Source organism: Malus domestica, chromosome 06, assembly GCF_042453785.1.
Source record: "Malus domestica chromosome 06, GDT2T_hap1".
Taxonomy (NCBI): domain Eukaryota; kingdom Viridiplantae; phylum Streptophyta; class Magnoliopsida; order Rosales; family Rosaceae; genus Malus; species Malus domestica.
Window position 1 is genome coordinate 6,342,997 of NC_091666.1, and position 6,334 is coordinate 6,349,330.

The following is a 6,334-nucleotide window of genomic DNA, read 5'->3' on the forward strand; positions in this document are numbered from 1 at the left end:
ACATGAGTACTCGAAGGCTTTGCTTTATCCTCATTAAAACGTCGCAACACTTTCTGGGTGTAATTCGATTGATGTACTAGAATTTCATTTGAACAATGCTCGATCTCTAGGCCAAGACAATATCAAGTTTTCCCAAGATCCTTCATCTCAAATTCTGATTTCAAGTGCGTGGCAATTTCCTCAAGCTCTGCAGGAGTTCCGATGAGGTTCATGTCTTAGACATAAACTGCAATGATCGTAAATCCGGAATGTGACTTCTTAATGAACACGCATGGGCATAGTTCGTTGTTCATATAACCCTGACTTGTCATATATTCACTCAGACGGTTATACCACATTCGCCCAGACTATTTCAATCCATAGAGTGATCTCCTCAATCTAATCGATAGAGTGTTTCGTGGTTTAGAACTATTTGAACCAGTCAAAAGAAGTCTGTTTGGAACTTTCATGTAGATTTCCCTATCTAGATCCCCATAGAAATACGTAGTTACAACGTCCATAAGCTGCATATTCAGTTTTTCAGAAACTAGCAAACTGAGAAGGTAGCGGAACGTTATGACGTCCATTACGGGGGCATATGTCTCTTCGTAATCAATTCTAGGGACTTGAGAGAAGCCATGCCCTACAAGGCGTGCTTTGTATCGCACTATTTGATTCTTCTCATTACGCTTCTTCACGAAAACCACTTGTAGCCCACGGGCTTCACATGTGGTGGAGTAGGAGTTACAGACCCAAACACCTTACGTTTCGCAAGCAAATCGAGTTCAACTGGATTGCTTGTTTCTAGTTTGACCAATCCGTTCTACGTTAACATTCATCAACAAAGCGTGGTTCAATGTCATCGCTAAGCATGATGTTGGAAGCAACGGTATACGTGAATGCATCATCGATAATCATCTCATTCTGATTCCAAACCTCATCCAATACTGCGTAATGGACCGAAATGTCACAATTCTCGGGAGGCCGGGTTGTCTCGTCTAAGACATCACCATAATTTAGAATAACCTCATACATTGGAACATATGAGTAAGCAATGGTCAGATTCAAACTAAGGTCACTAGTTTGTGTCGTTTTCCTCTTCTAGGGTTGTGAATCCTTTGAACCATGAGGCCTGCCATGCTTTAGGGTAGAAGCAGGTGATTGGCTAACCGCTAGTGTACCTTGTCGTGTGGGAGGTGCGGCCGCCCCACCATCGAGGACAGTTCGGCCTTCCACGACAATCGTATGACATACGTTAAGTACATCCATCCTTGCAATGTTTGCATCGGGTATATGTGATCTTGTCACCCTTGCTAGATCTGTAAAAGCATTCGGCATGCTTTGAGCAATGCTCTGAAGATCTAGAATGCGTCGCACTTCAGTTTCAGACTGAATGATGCATGATTTAAATAAGACATAGTGGGAGTAATCCATAACAAGTCTCGGCATTCTACATGAACATTAGTGATCTTATCTCTCTTTAACGACAGGAAAACTGTCTCATCGAGTGACAATCCGTAAATGTGCGGTAAAGAGATCTCCTGTCATGGGCTCTAAGTAGCGTATAATGGATGGAGAATCATAACTGACATAGATTCTCATTTTTCTTTGAGGACCCATTTTGGTATGTAATGGCGGCGCTATTAACACATAGACTACACATTCAAACACACATAAATGCGAGACATTAGGCTCGTATCCAATAACCAACTGTAACGATGAATGAGGTTAGGTAGTGGTGGGCCTCAGGTGGACCAACATAGCTGCGTGCAAGATTGTATAGCCCAGGCAGATACAAGCAAATTGGTTTGCATAACCAAAGTCTGAGCTATCTTTTGAAGGTGCTTTATGAAAGCTTCTGCCAGGCCGTTTTGGGTGTGAGCATGGGGCACTTGATGTTCAACATTAATCCCAGCAGACATGCAATAATCGTCAAAAGTCTATGACGTAAACTCTCCAGTATTATCCAATCGAATCCACTTAATCGGATAATCAGGGTGGTGAGCCCTAAGCTTAATAATTTGTGCTAGGAGTTTTGCAAATGCAGTATTGCGTGTGGACAATAAGCATACATGTGACCATTGTGTCGATGCATTAACCAACACTATGAAGTATCTAAATGGTCCGCATGTTGGTTGGATAGATTTACAAATATCCCCTTAAATCCTTTGAAGAAACTTAGGGGGGGGTCGTGAATAATCTTTATAATTGAGGGTTGGATGTTCAACTTCGTTAGGGAACATGCCTTGCAAAGTGGATGGCCGGGATAAGATTTCAAGCGATGCCCATGAGATACTTTGAGGATACGGCGCATCATATCTCGTCCGGGGTGTCCCATTCGATTATGCCAAAGTAGGAAAGTGTCCTAGAACCCAGTCATAAGGCTAGCCATATGGTGTGTCTCGAGGGCTTGAATGGTTGTTATGTACAACCCACTCAAGAGACGTTCCAGCCTCTCGTGAATACATTTCTGGCCATATTCCTAAAAAGTGATACAAATAAATTCAGAATCATTCTCTTCAGTGGTTTCAACATGATATTGATTATCTTGAATATCTCTAAAACTCAACAACGTTCTTCAGGAACGTGGAGAATAGAGTGCCTCTTTAATGGTTAATTCAATACCATTGGACAACATTATACGGGTCCTTTTGTATCTTTCTATTAGGTTGGATGGGCCTGAGAGGGTTGTCAGAGGTGCATTCTTAGGTATGAGGTTAGTAAAATAGTGTTGCTCATGCAATATGGTGTGCGTGGTTGCACTATCAACCAAACAACTAACTTCCCCACTAGTAATACCTAGAAATAAATTAATTGAATCGGTCACATGCATAAATATAATTCCATTTATTCAATTAATTAATTCCAAAAATAATATCCCTAAAATAATTGTCCAAAGTTCAAAACAAACCAAAACTAAACAAATAATTCCAAAGACTTAGAAAAATTGTCCAAAAATTAAACCATAAACCTAAAAAAATAAGGGAAGGGGTTCGGCCACTCCTAGTAGGTTCGGCCACTAGGGGTATAAAAACACCCTAAAAACATGTCTTAGAAAAATAAAACTTTATTCTTCCATAGGAGCGGATGCTTCCTTAAAATATGAAATCTCCAGAGTTGCAGTAGCATCTTCAGGATGTTCCACATGTACAAAGTTAGTCTCACGATGAGATTGATACTTGGAAATAGCCTCGGGGTTAGCTCGGCATATGCGTGACCAATGACCCTTTGATCCACAGCGGTAGCAGATGTCCATATTAGTGGAATCCGATTAAACGGTTGTTTTTGCCTTGTTTTTGAAGTTTGGGGCTTTTGGGGCAAAGGGTTGGCTCCTGGGCCTCTGTTCGGTGACCGTTGGGTCTGTGGTGGGCCTTGCCACCTATTACCATGGCCACGACAGGGTTTTCGTCGGTTATGGTTGCTGAGCTTGATGATTCTTCATTAAAAGCTGGTTCTGCTTTTCAGCGAGAAGTAGAACAAATATCAAATCCAGAAATTTAGTGAACTTCTATGCCCTATATTATTGCTGCAGGACAATATTGGTGGCATTGAAGATCGAATAAGTCTTCTCCAGGAGATCCTGTTCAGTTAAGTCTTCTTTACAGAACTTAAGTAGTGATCAGATTCTACAAACTTTAGAGTTGTACAGACTTAAAGTCTTGGAAATGTAAATGTTGCCAGTCGTGTCTTACTTTAGGCAAGTAAATGTCTTTCTAATGATTGAAACGATCTGCTAAAGCGAGCCAGAGGGTACATGGATCCTCCTCTGTGATGTACTCGATCTGCATTGCATCATGGATGTGTTTTCAGATGAAGATCATAGCAACTTTCTGAGCTTTGTCGACGGGTTGATCGTCGATTGATTCCTCGATAGTAGATCTAAGACTCTTTACAGTAAGATGGAGATTCACGTTTTGAACCCACTTCAGGTTGTTTCTTCCAGAAACTTCCATAGCAGTGAAATCGAGCTTGTTCCTAAACAGAAGGTACAACAAAATGTGGTTATTCATATGGAAAGCCATAGACATACATTGTAGAACATTTTGGTTCTATAGACATGTATTGGTTTAATATAAGCATGAAAGCTACATGTTTCATGTGGTAAGTTTTGAATGAAAACTTCAGGTTTCAAAGGCACTAAATTCGAAGCTACATGTTCGATTTAGTTATAACCGTTTAATTTATATATAGGGGTACCTGCAAGAACACAGAATTCAATATGCAATGAAGTGTAGTGGATTTGTGGATTGCTTCAGGAACCCAAGTGTAAGTGTGTCAAGACTACGAAAAATAGTCAATGGTTCAAAGAAACGAAATAATTTATTTAATCGTTAATGCCAAAAAGTGGACTTTAGGCCAATAATTTGGATTAATTGTTAGATTAATGGACTGCTAGTCACTTTAATTAATTCAATAAATTGGGATCATTCGGGGTCTATCATAGAAGCAAAAATAATTATAACATTTGGGTTTAAATTATTTAAAATGCCAAAAATTAGCATTGGATTCGAAAAACCATAGCCCAAGTACGGTGGGTATGGGTGCAGTGAGTAGGGCAAAGCCCTATAGGGCTCAATGGGCTTGCGTGGCCGCAAAAAACAACCCAATGCAGGGCTGCAGGCCATGGGCCGAGATGTGGAAGGCCTAGTAACAAGGCTGTTGGCGTTTTGGGCCAAAATGACGTGGGTGCTAGGCCCAACATGAGGTTGGCCTCAGATGTGGGTGGGCGCGAAGTCCAACAAATCTGGCTTTGTTTTGGGCCACAGGGACTGGCTTCAAAGTCGCGGGCCGTGGCAAAGGCAAAAGCCTAGCAAATGACAACAAGCCGTGTTAGCGTAGGTCGGGTTTTCAGGCCCTGTCAGGGACAAGCCCAACATACTTCTGGCATGCGGAAGTGTGCTCGGGCTTAGACTGAGGGTTGCAGGCCCATGTGGTAGTCAACTCAGGCCGAAGCCTGGTTGGGTTCGAAAGAACAGCAAGTCCAAAGGGCTACAAGCATGGTCCAGGGTGTCAAACGACATCGTTCCCCACGCGGTTGGGCTGCAGGCCAGCTCGGTGGTCCGGCGATGGTACCACGGTGGTGCCACAAAAAAATCCCTGTTTTGTTTTGTATTTTTTGTCGAATTTTTAAGGTTAGAAACCCTAATTGCTTCTAAATCAATATCGATGCTTTAACTCACAATTCCACATAGCCTAAATGTGTAATGCATGAACAAGTATATATATTGACAAAATATATGAACATATATACAATATATATATATATATATATATATATATTTGAAAGGAAAATATAAATATAGGGGTTTATGCATCATGTGGAATGTTTTCATGCTTCAAGGTTTTTTCAATTATCTTAATTTATTTTAGAATAACCTGATTGGTAGAAAACAATTGAAAACCTATTAATTTGTAGATAAGAGAGTCTCCTCCTACGATCCTTCAGTTCCTTATCTTCTGGCAAGTGCATACTGATAACGTGTTGTAGGCCTATTTGACTGAATTGTATAAAGGACAGAGCGGGAGAGGGGCCAGCGGTAACAAAGAGAGATACATAATTCTGAGGTGTCTGTTGTATCACCCCCTTATACCTTTATTTATAGTAGTAGGATAGGTAGAATCATTACCCTAATAGGATTACATCTGTAATATGAATTAAACTACAAAGGGGAATGTACAAGATACTCCTAGATACACTAGGATTTGCACAATCACATTCCTAATCAATAGGACTACAACAGTAATTAATATTGTTTGTTCAAAAAGAAAAAAGCTAAAACTAACTTTGTCACAAAAATGAACAAAGCCGACCTTGTCTTAATGCCCAATGTTTTTTTTTTTTTGTTTTTTTTAGCACATCGATATGTTTACATTAGGGGGGTGGGAGTTCGACTAAGCCATACAATGAGCAGTCTAATTTGGTATTGAATTCGCTATCCACGAGATTTGAACCTAAGATCTCTCATTTCTAAGTGAAAATGAATAACATCAAACTGTAATACTGAGTGGCACATATAGGTTTTAATTATTTTTTCTTTCAATTTTTTTTTAAATTTTACTACAGTGCCCCCTACGTATTCGACTCTTACCCTTAGAGCAATTCCATCGGGGAACTGATAGGCTAGCACCCAGCTAAAAAACTAGCCCGGCACACAGGTTATCCATTCCAGCCTAGCATCTTGACCAGCACCCAACCCAAGCTAGGCAAGAGACCGGCCTAAAATCGACAGACCCACATGCTGGGCCATCTGACTTTAGCCGGGCCATCAACCTCCCACACGATCAACACGTCACAGAGAGATCTTGAGGCTGAGGTTAAAGAAGGCCAATTTGCAGGCAGAGTAAAGGATGGCGA